The 15,499-nt window shown below is 43.2% G+C and overlaps 1 protein-coding gene across 4 annotated transcripts in view; it reads right to left on the bottom strand.

Moving 5' to 3' along the window:
- The window catches only part of LOC110955286 (plexin-A1), a 213,017-nt gene extending 201,926 nt beyond the window's left edge, over positions 1–11,091 (bottom strand). For all 4 annotated transcript variants that reach the window (XM_022200219.2, XM_022200236.2, XM_022200228.2 and 1 more), the window contains exon 1: positions 10,949–11,091. The gene's annotated coding sequence lies outside the window, so the exon portion shown is untranslated. The remainder of the gene's footprint in view (positions 1–10,948) is intronic.
- Between the last annotated feature and the right edge of the window lie 4,408 nt (positions 11,092–15,499).

Here is a 15,499-nt window from a genome sequence, read left to right as displayed (position 1 = left end):
ATCTCTACCCGCTGATGATGACAGACATTTGGATCAGAGGACGGAGAGACTGAAACTCTCTAGAGGGCAAAACGGTGTGAACGGCACCTGAAACATAACTGGAATATCTCAGTGCTGACCACAAATGCCAAACACAGAACAAAGCTCAGTATCAAAACAGAAATGATGAGCTGCAGCTTACAAAAGTTTATATAACCATTAATACCCACATTTACCTTGACAACAACAAATTAATGAACACTTGTTGGCTCACTTCTGATATGCTTCCCTAATTATACGTCAAATTTATTGTTTGATGTCACTGGTTGTTGTTACAATGCATACTTTCAATAATGTAGAAAAATTTTAATGTGAATGAGTCAATTTTAATCAGTAAGTGCTCCATCATATTCAATAAATGTTGTCCAGCGCCACAGCAGGTGGTATTATTTAGTACTGAAATAGAAATTGCAGATTTAAAAGGAATGTTATTATCCTGAGAGGCTTGCAGGGAGTTAGCACAACGGAGCATTTCACTGCATATTGTATGTCAAAACATACAGTCAGTCAGTAACTTGTTCGTGAACACTTCACCAGAGCCGTGGATGCCTGTGTAGTGAGTCTATCACACCGTAATGTGAAGAAACTAACAAGGTATTGCAGGGTCACAGTCAGAAGTTAACACTGATTTGTTGAAATCACTAGTCTGAGAGGAGGAGAATTTAATTTCCTCCTCTTCCCTGAAACCAAACCTCTCGTCCGATAAAGTCACCACCCCCTCATAACATCTGTTTGGCTTCCAAAAAAAAAAAAAAAACCGTAAAGCCAGTGTGGCGGGGTGGCGCAAGCAACAGCAGCTGTTCCAATGCTGTGTTCAGACCTTAATTAAAGTTTGAATCAGCTTCTCGTCATCCTTCTTTCCCTGCACTCTCTCTTCTTCCTCGCCCTGCCTTGTCTAAAAGAGCTCCTCTCCGCAACAACATTATTTATTATTCTTTGGTGCGAGCTGCCTTGTTGCTGTTCTGAGTTAGCTAATGCTGCCAAGTTCCCTCCCTCACTCCTCGGCTGTCTTGTTCTTTTCCCTCAGCTGTTTCTGGCCGAGGTGCAGTCTCTGGCATCGTTTTGTTCATATTCCTCCTATCCCGCCCTTTCACAAATCTAAACACTCAAGGCTTTTATGTTGATGCAGCTACAAGCAGACTGGGAGATGGGCTACTTTTGAAAATGTGTCTGTGCTGTGGCCAAGTTTGACTGCGGCACTGATTGCTGAGGGCAGAATGAGGTGTGCCTCTTGAATGATCTAAAAGCAGCTTGCGCCATGTTTTGTGAACAGCCAATGTGGCAATGGCACAAAAGTATGTCCTCCAGAAAAACAAATGTCACATATGACTATATACTAAAAATATGTTTCAGTCTGAAGGTGCATTTGTTTGGAAAACGTAAAGTTTGACAATCAACCTGCCCTGTTTGCTTGTCCTAAAAAATAATCAATGTTTTTATGTCTGTTTTCAAGCTACACTCAACATTTGGTGTTGCCTGAAGTGCCAGTAGGATAAATCCTATCTGTCATGTGTCAGAGGACGAGCAGAGCAAGTATGCTGGTGCACCGCGGGCTAGGTCACGCTGATCTCAAGAGCCAATGAGGTCACACTCTGGTAACAATGAAGACCTGAGCTGATCACCCAGAACAGCCACATTCCTTTGCATGCAATGGAAACCAAGGAAATCGTGAATCTTGGAGAGGCAGGGAGGGAGGATGGGCCAAAGAGAATAAGACTTGGAGAGAATGGAAGCAACTCCTCCCAGCTCACATGCATCAGCACACCAATTACAAGTTACACACCCCATTTCATTTGGAACGCAAGAGCTGAATTGTTTCGCTGACGCATTCCTCCATATTTGCTGGCTACTTGGTCACATGCTCGGGCTCCTCATCCACCCTTACAATATCTGCCAGCTGGGAAAATAGACTCGGCGGGGCAAAGACGCTCTTCACTACCCCTCTTCACGTGGGAGTTAGCATGCTGCTGACCTATGTGACAGGCCAGGGTCAGAGGTCACCGAGCACAACTGGAGTCATCATGGGACAGCAATGTGTAGCTCACACTCACACCCACCTAAACCCCCTCCCAAATGATGCAGTAGCACCTCAGAGGTTCACCCCAAGCTTGGCAAAAAGCAACAAGAGAGCCCGGGCAATAAAACCTCCAAGGCCCCTCTCCACCTTTAAAGTTGGGATCAGTCTAACCTTTGACCTCCCCTACTCCACCCCTCCTTCCAGTTTGAAGTCCTCCTCCTGTTCTCCTTCTATTTCAGGCTACAACCTACACCCCACTCCCTTTCCCGGCGGTCCGCCATTGTCTGTCCTGGAGCACTTATTCCCAGAGCCCCCCTGCTCTGCTTGCCTTTTCTCTGCAGGGGGTCGAGGAGGGAGAGACGACTTAAAAGCACCCCCAGGATTTGCGCCGTTGTTGTGTGGAGGTAACCCAGGTCTGCTAAAAGAATTAGTCTGAGCAGTTACCAATGTTCTGCACAACATGTTGTCGAGTGGTTTTCCCCTTAACAAGCTACGTAAGGAAAGGGAGGGAAACGGCTTTTATAGTCCTCGAGCACATGTTTCCACTGAGGGAGAAGAAGAAAAACAGGATCATGCTGGAGCATCCCTAAACTTTTGGCTAAGGTTGTGCAATGTTAAAAAGCTGCTCCAAGCTTATCAGGCCACAGGGAGTGAAAAGGCCAAAAGTTAAGCAATGATATGCAATAAAAATAAAAAACTTTTAACCCTTATTTGAATGAGGTCGTTTTGCACTGAGAAACCTCTGGTAATATCAGTGTTAGAAGCATTTGCATTGCTTTGCTCTAGGTGAGGGTAGTATTTCTGGGTAACTGTAGTCGCTGTGAATAGAGAAAAGTCTCTTGTACATGTGTCTACGGTCGACATGCTATGCAGTGGCACAATGCCAACATACAATAGAGGCCAGGCTCAGCGGGCTACTCATCACTTCTCCCTCTTTAACCCTTTGAGAAGAGTACAAAAGAGAGACGACAAAGAGGCTGTGGAAAGAAAAAGGAGGTAGAAGAAGGAGGGGGTTTAGGATACTCTATGCTTTATCGTTGCTGTTTTAAAAGGAGTTGGAGACTACTTTTTTTTGACAACTTGAATTTGGCTTCACTGTAAGTGCACGGCAAAAACAATTTCTTCGACAAGAATATAACACTGTGATCAAGGGTGGAGAGTGAGCAGCCCCATTCCTACTGCAAACAGGGCCACTTACTCCATGTTTTCACTATTATTTATGTTGCAGTTTTCTTCAAAATAACATTTCTGTGGTTCTTTTGGACGTCTGTTACAAACAGTAATCATTTATCATCTGGGCTCAAGTTTCAAATGAACCAATACTGCTTTTAGTCAGGGCTTAGAAAACTTTTGAGCTGGCCCTCAAACCTGACAGGTCCCTCTTGGTCCTGTTACAGAAAACTGGCTACTGAGAGTTAAACGACGGGAGGTGAGAAGCTGGGAAGTGCTCCAAAGTGATTTAGGGCTAAAGCTACTCAAAATCTACCCTTCTTTTTGCAGCTGAAGTGGGATTGCGCAGAGGATTTAAGAAGGCTAACTGCTCATTCTGTTACTTGAAACACCAAAATGTTTTCCCCCCTTATTGACTGGTTTTCTGTGAAGTGTCTGACTCCATCAGGTCCCACCAAGCACACACACACACACATATGTGCACACTTACCAAACTAGCCAGCAGCACCAGCCGACATCTAACGAGTGCCAAGAACTCGGGGGAAAAAATGAGTGATAAACAAAATGAATAAATGAGCACTTATCTCCATCTGGTAAACACACATGCAGGTGCTGACATCAAGGGTGTGTGGTTTATGGGCCATAACACGTGGGTCCATATGTGTGCCACACAAACGCAAGCCAAACTGCAACTAAATGAGGAGGGAGGGAGAGAGAGATCTCACCTGTGTCCGACACAGATTTGCACACACTCAATGCCCACAACTGCTTCAAGAGTAACGGCAACAAACTCCTGACCTCCCTGGATGGAGTCGCCCTTCCTTCCGGTAACATGGAGGTTACTGCTGGCTAGTCCACAACACAACCGCAGTAAAGGAGCCAGACAGGCAGCTAGCTGATTTATAGGCTAGCCCACAGACATGCTTTCCCTGGGCAAGTGACTCTCTTCAAAAACCCGCCTTCTATTAGTCTTATTTACAAGGCTGGGGAGTACAGACCATCTGAATTATTGAAGATTCCCCTTGGTAAACAGAACAGAAACCAGGAGGGTGTGTGTATGCAAGAAAGGGGAGGGCGAGTATTGCAAGACAGGAATGAAGACGTGGGAGATACTGAGAAGAATGAAAAAGAAGTGAGCAATTATGAGTTGCTGCACCATTAACATTAATCACAGCAATAAATGGCTATGTGCCTATATAAACTCTTCCCGGCTTCATCCACCACAGCAGAGTGGCACCTTACATTAAACATGAGGAGTCCCCACACTGCTCAGATAGCACCCTGTATACAGTGTGCACATCAACAAATGCACACTGACGATGCACTGCTTATCTCAATGCAAATACATGCACAGGCACACACCCACAGCGCGCTGCCTCCTCTCTCACACAGTGGTTCTCATTAACAAGCCAAACATGCCTGAAGAGGCAGACAGACTCTAGTGAGCACAGTAAACAACCAGTAGGCTTCCTCATCTAAACTGAGACTATCTCAGCATCAGCAACACACAATTTCTGCCAATGATACTGACAGGCTGGTCTGCATACAATCCATTTAAATATTTTTTTTTCCACTGAACCAGTGAAATTAGTTCTCTGCCAAAAGGAAAGACAGTGGGTATGTGTGAAACTCCCAAACACATCCCAATATCTTCTGCATCATAATGACAAAGCAGTGAAATAAATATTGTATTGTGATAACTTCTTATCAATACATTTATGATTAATCTAACTCATACTTCTCATGGCACGCCAAAGTTAGGACTCATCATTCACAGTTGCGATCATTTTTCACCAGATTAGAGACTTTGTAGACACGGCAATTGGTTCAAGATGATTTTTACCCCACATGAATTTATGTCTCCACACAAAAGTTGCTTAGATTGTTGCAGTATAAAATTAGAATATGGCATGCTCTAAGGAGAACCACAGCCCTAAGACTGCAAAGAGACAGAAAGCTGGAGAGAAACCACAAAAGAGCTGGTGGTAAAGTACCAAGTCAGTAAAAAAGTACTTGTCCAAATTACCTTTTAATTTTTTTGCGCAAAAAAAGGGAAATAATGAGCCATAACTACAGTGTATCATCAAACAGCTGCAAATGACTTGAAGGTAGGTTGATTTCGGAAGTAATCTGTGACAGCTTCACCATCACTCAATTCTAACTTATAGTTGGAGAGGAAGCACCTAGACTGAGTTGACATCATTGTGCAGTAACAGTAGGTAATTGTAAGCAAGATTCTGGAAGACTCACTCAACAGAAATTAATCAAGAAAAAAGAACGAACACTATGCAGGAATCAATAACCCAGATAACAGAAATATTAAGTGTGACCTACCCTAGGAGCTGCACACCTTAGCAATAAAATTAGAGAGCAACACAGATAACAAGTATAGGCGTTGTCTAATGTTACAGGAAAGAGCCGTGACTTCCTGATCGATAACAGACCCGGGCTCCTCTTCACACAAGGAATAGCAACAAGAGAAGGCATTTTTTATGACCGCACAAATCGGGGACCCAAGCTGCCTGTCTGAGTCAGAGTCTGAAGGGAGATGGACAGAATGCTGACAAGAGCATTAGCATGCCAGGGAGGAAACCTCATATGCTGAGGTTGTGCCCATGAGCTGCAGGGGCGGAGGGTTTTCTGCCCAAGGCCACTGGGTCAGAAGTGGAACCCGGGTTAATACTGTATCTTTGGACGTTCAACCAGAAACTTTATGAGGACTGTAACTCAATCTAAGCACTGACGTGCTGGGGGCTGAGGGTCAAATACAACCAATAACAATGTTCCTTTGGTTTGGATGACAGTGCAATCTACAAATTAAATGAGAGATCGTCAATTTGACTTTATAAGAAAATAAATTTAATGCAGTGCTCGCCTCAATAAGAGAAAGTGCCTGCAAAACGGTGAACAAGACAGTTTCTTGGTGCCCTACTTAAAGTCAATCTTGTCACTCTGCTTTGCATTTCAACCAAACCAATCAACAACCCTTTGAACAAAAGGGGACCATGTAAATTCTGTTCCCCAACCGGCAGCACAGACTACAGTGGAGCTTATTTTCAATTTGCAGCCAGATTAGCAGGCATGTTTTTGATAGTGTCAGAACGGCCGAGATTTTTCTATTCCAACTCGTCTTGAGTGAGTGGCCTTTTTAGTGCCTGCTTCAAAAAGCATCCCCCGTACCCGAGCAGCTGTCACTTTCAGCAGGCACTGTAGAGGACAGAAGCGGGGGAGGGGTCCTTTGAAAAAAAAAAAACGGTTAAAAGTAGGCGATAAAAATAAACTGGGAGAGAGGAGAAAATTAATTATACATAACAGACAGTTCACTTGGATGAGCACGACAGAGACAGAGAAACTAAGGCTGCTTTCCTCAAAGAAAGAAAAAAGCCATTTTCTGGCTGAGGACATTTCTGCTCTGCCACCACAGTGGTCATATTTATTTGGCTACATCTGAAGCGAGGAATGCAACAACAAATCTTTTTAAAGGAGGTCAAGGTATCAAACAGTACAGACTGAGCTTTCATTTCACATTTTCCGCACTGGCACTCACTTTTTTATGCATTCTCTCCAATTCAGCTAGTTTCCAGCGACCAAAATAAAGCTGTCAGCCCTGAGCGCACTCTCCTTTCTTTAAAAACGTGATGAAGCTTGCAGATAGCTCAGTCTACCTTTTAAATTTGCTTCTGATTGGCACTGATGAGGGTTTATGCTGCTGGTTCACCTGCAAACTCACCTCTCGATGTGATTCGTAATGCACCAGCACTTCGCGGTTCAACACCACCTACCGACTCTCAATCCCAGCTTCTTATTTGGGCCAAATGGAGGTCATTCCTATTTGAGCAGTCAGTCAAGACAGGCCCGCCAGGTATTGGCGAGTGAGTTTATTTCATATTAAGGCTTGTCGGTTGGATAGGTGTTAGCACCATGAGAGCTGTGGGTGTGTGGATGTGTGTGTATAACAGGGCCTTCGGATAGAGCCCTGCTGCTGGTCCCTCTTTAGTGTGTTTTAATATTGCTGCTGCTGCTGCTGCTGCTGCTGCTGTGTGGCTCCTCGCCTCAGGGCATCACACAAACCCCAGAGAGACCAAGTAAAGTACTAAAAGAGAGTGAGAAAGAGACAGGATGGGGTAAGGCTCAGATCGAGATGGAGAGATGACACCACGGAGACGCAGGACAGGACGTGACAGAAGCAAGAAAGGAGGGAAGGATCAAAACAGAGGAAAGAAAAACCGAGGTGTTTGGGAAAAAAAGAGCAAAACCCAGAGCGAACGAAGCACACTTATAGCAGAGAGCCAACAACATGCCACTCCTGCTAACCTCTTTAGCAAGACTGACACAAATGAAAACTTATGTAATAAAAACACGCCATCTCCACCGGCTACGATATGAAAACAGATATTGCATTACAGCACCACCGAGCCAAGAAAGCCCTCAATCACACATGGGAGAAAGAGTTGGAGCTGCAGCGCACCCGACACTCTCTGACATAACCACCGCATCAGTTTGAGAGGGGATCCTCTTTCAGTTGTAGTAAATGCTTCTTCATTTAGCACCGAGCCAAGAAGGAGCAACGGGCAGGCAATGGCAAACTGTGAAGAGGAGCCATCCCAGCAGAAACCCAGTGGAGAACTGGTCATTAAAGGGACAAATGGGGAGATTTTAGGGTGGATGGGGAGTGGAAGAGGATGGAAGAGGGAGATGTGCATGGTCTCATCTCTAGAAGAACATTGAAGGAGCCTCCATGCACCTAGAGAGAGAGAAAGAGAGGGAGAATGGGGAGATGTACAGACGTAGAAAAAAGAAAGAGAGAGAGGCAGCATGGAAGGACTGAGGTGTACAGACAGCGGTGAGAGAGAAGAGAAGCGTGAGGCAGGAAGACGAGGAGAGAAAGCTTGAGTGGCAGTGTGAGTCTGGAGGCAGGAAGAATGGCAGAGGAGCGGAGGCAGAGAGGGAAGGCGAGAAGAGGAAATGCCTAAAGATGAGGTTGTCACACTGGTTTAAAATGTCAAACAGTGAGGGACACTGGAAACAGGGCTGGATTTTGCAGTCTAGCAGCACACACAGAGACACTGCAGACCCTGAGAGTGAACGCAGACCGCCGCATGAAACCCATGAATTACAGAACAGTGGACCCTGAAGAATACAGTTATGCACTCAAAGTCCTTTCAACATACATAAACAATTTCCTTGAGCCAGTGAAGTAGTTTTTCACTCCAACAGAGAGAGTCCCGTGTGTGCTGCAGGAATTTAATTCAAATCCTCTACTTTCATTCTAAAACCCGTAATCAACACACACTCTAAAACCAAATATTTAAGGCCGGACTTACAGTGTGCCAAGATGTGATTCAGTTCTCACTTCAGCACAGCCCCTCTGCTTTGTCATCCATCTCCAATCTAATTAGACGTTAAATATGCTGCTCACTGAAAGGTCCGGAGGAATGCGACGTGGGGAGACCTGCACAATGGCAGGACCAGAGGGGTGCAAAGTGCACATGTCAGCTCGAATTCCAAAGTTTGGACATCACAGATTTACCCTTCACAGCAGCAGGCAAACTGGACAGCGCAGACTTTGAAAATTCATGACACTGCCGGTCTATTGTGGGGCAGATCTCTATCATAATTAGGGAAGATTGAGGCAAATTGCTTGTAATTTTCTGGCTGGGTTGCCAGCTTTCATGTAAAAATGCCATACAAGGTCACAGTTTTGCAAAACAAAAATGATTTTTGAAAGGCTTCAGCTGTATGGTGGGAAGGTGGGAACTTTCTGAAAGCATTTTAGGTGAGAATGTGTCGGGTAGATTGTTTTCACTTGTACCAGATTCAGGTCAGAGTAGTGTGGTGGTTTGGGCATGTCTAAACATGTATACGCGTCACTATGATCCTACTGTCACCTCAATCGTCACTTGAGGAAAAACACAGCACATTTTGTCATTTACAGACTGTGCTGGATACATTTTCGGTGCCAGCTCTTTCTCCCACAATGAGAGTCACAGTTATGTTTGGTTACATTACGGCCACTCCTCGCTGTCAGTCCCACATTCATGCAAATAATGCTTGTTTTGATTAAACAAGTTAGGTACACTTCTGTTGTGTGGCTGGTGAGATGTCACTCTGCCTGTGGTTGAATGATTTAAAGCCCTGTCCGGCACCACCTCTTAAACAAACACTCATGTCACGGTTCAAATCCCACATCATTTACATGTGAATGCTGGTCATTGCATTGAACTGTCAATAAGGAGCTGTTGCTTGACTGAACCGAGGCAAAACTGGGTCATGTCACTTATCATAAAGAATTGTCACATCAGTCACACCAATCACTGCCTCTAGGTTTATATAAAACTGCATTCAATTGTGCAGCAGACACACTGTTAGAATCCTGCATCAATATTTAAGGAACATTGCAGTGATTTTGGTCGATGGGCTCCAGTCTGGCCCCACTCCCTCCTCATTTTCTCCAAAAGAAAAAGGTTAAAATCATGTCTGAGCCCTTGCTCATCTAATATGATTTATGAATAACATGCTTTAAAACGGGCTCCACATTAATTCACGTGGCATGCGGGGGTCGGGGCGGGCAGACTAATTTGGTTAACTGGGATTTTATTTTTATTTTTTTATTTGCAAGTGAGGAGAATCCGATAGAGCAATGAGAGCATTTTCAATAGCTGACAACCAATGCGCACTCAACACACCCACAGACAGCCCTCACCACTCCATCCCTGCTCAAAAGGGGAATTCAATTGCTGTCGAATAACAAAGCTTACAAATTGGCCTCTCATTCGTTAGCAGATTAACGCTCTTTTCACGGCACACAGACACAATTTCTAATTATTTCAAAGCTAATGGGGGGATCGATTTTGAAGCAAGCAGTCCCCTGGAGGAACACAACTCCTCCCTGAGGTCCATTTTATATTTAAAATTCCAAAAAAAAAAAAAAAAAAAAAAAAAAGATGCAGGGGGTACAGTTAAATTTGACACAGAGCAAATGTTTGAACTGTGCAACCTCCCCGGACTATTTATCCAGGCGACAGTGAGTGTCAGCTCCATGAATACCTGTAATTATGTACACTGGTGGTGGCATTCCTCCTCGGAGGCAATGCAATGGAGCAGCCGGATACAGCAGCGAGCTCAGTCCGTGTCACTGAGCAGAAGTCCCGGTGGTTTAAGCACCAGACTCCCCCTAAAAAAAGTCTCATTTTTACCGCAGCCGCCGCTCTCCAAGCAGCCACAAACTCACCTCACACCGCACCGAAACCGACGATACGCACTTAAAAAGCATTATTTCCTCACTTTCAAGAGCCAAAAGCTTACATTTAAGTGAATTTTAAGTGAAATTAATTAAGTTGGCTCAGCTAGCGCGTCGCTCGGCGCCCAAAAATATCCGCAGTTTAACAGTTTGTGCCTGAATCAATCCGACTGGTGGTCACACCGGGGCGCACGGAAACAAGCCTCCGCACAGCAGCAGCAAGAAGTGGACACTATCGTCCCCTTCACGCCTTTTTCTAACCCACGGAGGGGTTTTAGTGGGAGCTTGAACTCGTGGAGGAACCAGAAAAGCGGAGGAGACGTGCGAAGAGGGGGTAAATACAACCAAAACTCACGATACGGAGCCAATACAAGAAAGAGAGAGAGAGAGAGAAAATGTAACCTCAATATTTCCACCCAAAAAACCCTGCGAATTCCACACAAGAGAAAAAAGAAACCCTCCGGAGTTTTCTCGGTACTTACAGATTCAAGTGATCCGCAGGCTTGATATCCTCGCCATGGTTTTTTAAATTCCAAAACTTGGGGACATTTCCACGCTGGTCACGGAGTGGCGGTGCTCTCTCTCCGGCGGCTCCCTGCGTGTGAATGAAGCGGAGAGGAGAGGAATGCAGCTCCGGCTCCAGAGGAGGAGGCGCCCCGCCGCTGCAGTACCGCCGCCGGCCTACAGAGGGCTTCCACAGCCTGTTAATGCAACCGCTGTGCACACCTTTACATTACATTGTAAGTAGTCTCACTTTCCACACTCTATTTGCACTCTATTTAATTTAATAGATTTTTTATTAACCCTTCATCAACCCCTTATGCGTCTTTTTCTCCTGTAACATGTTTTTACTCACTGTGAGCTCATTTTTTAACTGCAATATTGAGTCTTGCACTTCTATGGAAATAGCACAACCATTGCTAGAGGTACAGAGAGCTAAAATGTCCTTTTTGCATTGTAATAACGTTATAATCCCAGAAATTATATTTATAAAAATCACAGTTTAATGCTGATATTTGGTATTTTTCAAATTATCTGTATTATTCTGGGTTGCATAGTAAATCAGTGGTTAGCACTGTTGCCTTGATACTAGAAGATCCCCGGTTCACGCCCTGGCCTGGGATTTTTCTGCACAGAGTTTACATGTTCTCCCTATGCATCCGTGGGTTTTCTCCAGGTACTCCAGCTTCCTCCCACAGTCCAAAAACATGCTGAGGTTAATTGGTGATTCTAAATTGTCCGTAGGTGTGAATGTGAGTGTGATTGTTTGTCTCTATGGATAAACTGACGACCTGTCCAGGGTGTACTTTTGACCTGAGTCAGCTGGGATAGACCCCTAATGAGGATTAAGCAGTGTACAGACAATGGATGGATGTAGTATTATTGGGCGGTGGTCAGTGGTTAGTTATTTGCATATTTTACTTGCTGTTTGAAGGAGCAAAATCAGCATTTTTTTTTCGCGGGGAATTTGTTTATACCTGTAAAACTCAACCCATTAAGAAGATTCACTCAGTTTGAAGGAACAATGTAGGTTGGTGATTTTACCACTATAGACAGGAGAATGACACCGTTCTGCTATCCCTCTTTCCTCTCATCCCCACTCACACCCCAACTGGTGGAGGCAGATGGCCACCTTCCCTGAGCCTGGTTCTGTTTGAGTTCGATTTTTTTTATTCCTCCCCATTAAAGAGTTTTGTGAGGTTTTTTTTTGTTGCTTCTCACCAATGCCAACTGCTTGCTCATAGGGAATCCAATAGAGGTATTGGATTATTGAGTTCTCTGTTGTCTGTTTAAAATTCATAAGGTTTCACCTTATAACGTTAAGAGCTATGAGGGTGACACGGTGCTGCTGTGGTTAGCACTGTCACCTCACAGCTTAAAGATTCTTGGTTCAAATCTCGGCCCAAATCTCAGCCTGTCCAGGGTGAAACCTGCTTTAGGCTCCATCCCCCTTTGACCCTACAGAGGATTGAGCCGTGTATAGATAATGGATGAAAGGTATCTGTATTTGTATTGAACAATTGTTGATAAACGAAATGTGCTGCCACCTCTCTTTGTCTGTATCACTCTGTGGTGTCAGCAATGCCTCTCAAGCAGAGAGCCCAAAACCTGAACAAGAAACATAAGCGCACAAACCAGGAAATTAGATGTTCGATAGTGCTATGCTATTAAGATGCTCTGTGCTAATGGCTAGCGGCTAAGTTAGAACGCCATCACAGATTAACTTGAAACAGTCTGAAAAAAAGTGAAAAATTAAGAAAATAGAGAAGAAGAGCAGACGTAACTGCAGGAGACAAACTGATCGGTCTCAGTCAATCCCACATAGACAGAGGACAGTGTCCTAATTCAATCACTCCAGTTTCTATTTCACATATTCAGTTATAGTCACCCTTATTAATAAATAAGTCTGGATTTGAATAATAGGTTCCCTGCTCTCACATGTTGTTGAAACATTACATTTATGGTATATTGGTTCCAAATAGTGGTTATCAGCCTTTCTTGATTACCAATAATTGGCATTGGTATCTTCCCCAAAAAAAACCTATAATGGTCAATCCCTCATTCTTTTCGTTAATTATTTTACAATAACTGAAAAACACAATATTTTCGCCAATGACCCACATCAATTATTAAAACTAGGGGGAAGCAGTGGCTCTACATATTATACATATTTTACTATTTACATGTTTAATTTGTTTCCATTCTTGTCTCCTATCGTCTCTGTATACACACAGCCTGCAGTACATCCCAGTTCAGCTGAAAAGTTGAATGGTTTCACAGTTGAGAAAAGAAGTGCAGAAGCATTTCATTATACATCGAATCTGACTAAAGCACACATTTTGGTTTTGACAAATTTTTAAATGAGACATGTAGGTTAACTTGATTTAGATAACATATCACAATATTAAACCTAGAAGTTTTCTAATGGAAAATGTCACAGATGATTAGTCCTAGTACTGTTGGAAAGTTGAAAATTCAACAATTCTCTAAAAAGCTGTGTCTTTTTAAAAAGATGGCATGCCTTTCAACTGTCAAGTTTTGAGGTTCTGGAAGTTAATATATGCTTACAAGATTTAAATGACCGAATTTTTTTATTGCTTTACTTTATGTTTCCAGCAGTCACTCTCTCAGTCGTGCTGTAAAGAGCTAACAGCATACTGTGTCTGAATATGAATATCCAGTAAATAGACTGTTGAAATAAGATAAAAATGAAAATAAATATACGAGTACTTTTCATCACTGTATCATAATGAAATCATCATATTTTAGGCATTATCAAATACAAAGTCAGAAAACTGATGCTACGACAAGGCATTGCATATATCACACTCATACTCTCAGAAGTGATCGATAAATTATTTTTGACAAAATTTGGTAACAAGAACATATTCAAAGTTATTGCAAACTAATAAAAGTAAAAACATACAAAAATTTACCTAAAACAGATTGTGCTTCTTGACTAACTATGCAACAATTAATAATCATGAAACTACTAAATCATCATTGTCACAATCATTATCATCATCAGGATCATTTTTAAAGCACTTCTCTCATTCAGAGTTAAAGCAAGCAAAAGACATACAAAAAAAGAAAAATAAAGGAAGAACCTGGGCAGGACTGTTTGGAGACCCAACAGTGTTGGCGATGGGGCAAAGGGTGATGCCAAATAGTTGCAGGCCAACTGAGTGACATTAATAGTTTAGCCTTGACAGCTACACTTTACTGCAGACCTGATGTGGTGCAGGACATTGGACACCTGCAGGTTCCATCTATGGCAGAAAATATCTCAGCTAAATTTACAGTGAATGCTGTTCAAATTAGAAAATGCCCTGGAGATGATGGGAGACAGGTTTGGTTGTGAGTTCCACAAAACAAGGCGGGCTCCTAATTAAATAAGGAGGCCCGGGGCCTTCCTGTCGTATCCCATCAGCTGACACATTTGCACAGATTAACTTACACTGAGTGACACTTCGATGACAGATTTTCGATACAAGCTGCGCCCGTAAGGCTATCCAAGCAACTTTTAATTCTTACTCTTCTCTTATGAAATACAACCTCAAGACAGCAAAAGTGACTTTCAAAGCTGCATTTCAATATTCATCATGCAGTCAGAGAATATTAGGAGCTTAGAGAAAGTGTGTTTTGGGCACTGTTCCATGATGTCGCTGCAGTGAGGAAGCTTTTGGGATAACTGAGTTATTCAAACAGGCAGCTCAGGTTACCGATTGCACTCAGGAGAGCAGAGAGCAAGCTCTGGCACTAACCACACCACCTGGCCCATGTGCTGACTGTGTGTGTGTGAGAGAGAAAGACTGTGTTTGAAAGAAGTAGGGGGAATGTGTATTTTTGATTGAGAAAGATAAAGATATTTGTGTGTGCAATGCGAATAAAAGAGCAGCTGAATTTCAACACTTGCCAGAAAATTTATCCTATCACACCACCCAGCTTTCAATTGCTTTCAAAAGCCCACTGTCTGCCTTTAGAAACGGTTAGTTTGGCCATAGTAGTACTAAGAGATTAGCCTCACTTACCATGTGAAAGGCCTCTGGACAAAGCCATTCTCTATCTCACATTTAAACACTAACACATTGATTAGCTCCGAGTTAGTGTGTCTCATGTTCATCTTGTCCACTTCAGGCCTGGCGTAAATTCTCATGGGAATATTTTTCATGCAGAATGAAATACAGCATTAGCCTTAAGAAAACCTAGATCAGAGGTAATATGCAAAATTTGCCATCACTTCTATTCTGTTCAACACAGTTGCATTATCACAAAGTCAACATAAAGCCATAGCAGCCTGAAGGAGCTAAAAAAAACAACAACTTACAGTTACCTACATTGTACAACCAAAAAGTTGTTTTGTCTACAGTGCTCAGTGATGGTTTTTTAAGTGAGCCAGATTCATCTTAGCTGTCACGGCTTCACTCGACAATGCACAGGCCGAGAGGCTTGTGCTGAGAGCACTAAGAATATTAAATAAATGTACACATGATTGTTCGGTGGGATGCTGCTGTTTTGCTCACAATTTGCCT

This window comes from Acanthochromis polyacanthus, chromosome 5 (genome assembly GCF_021347895.1).
Source record: "Acanthochromis polyacanthus isolate Apoly-LR-REF ecotype Palm Island chromosome 5, KAUST_Apoly_ChrSc, whole genome shotgun sequence".
Lineage (NCBI taxonomy): Eukaryota > Metazoa > Chordata > Actinopteri > Pomacentridae > Acanthochromis > Acanthochromis polyacanthus.
The sequence above is the reverse complement of the archived record's forward strand: the minus strand, read 5'-3'. Positions and strand labels throughout refer to the sequence as shown.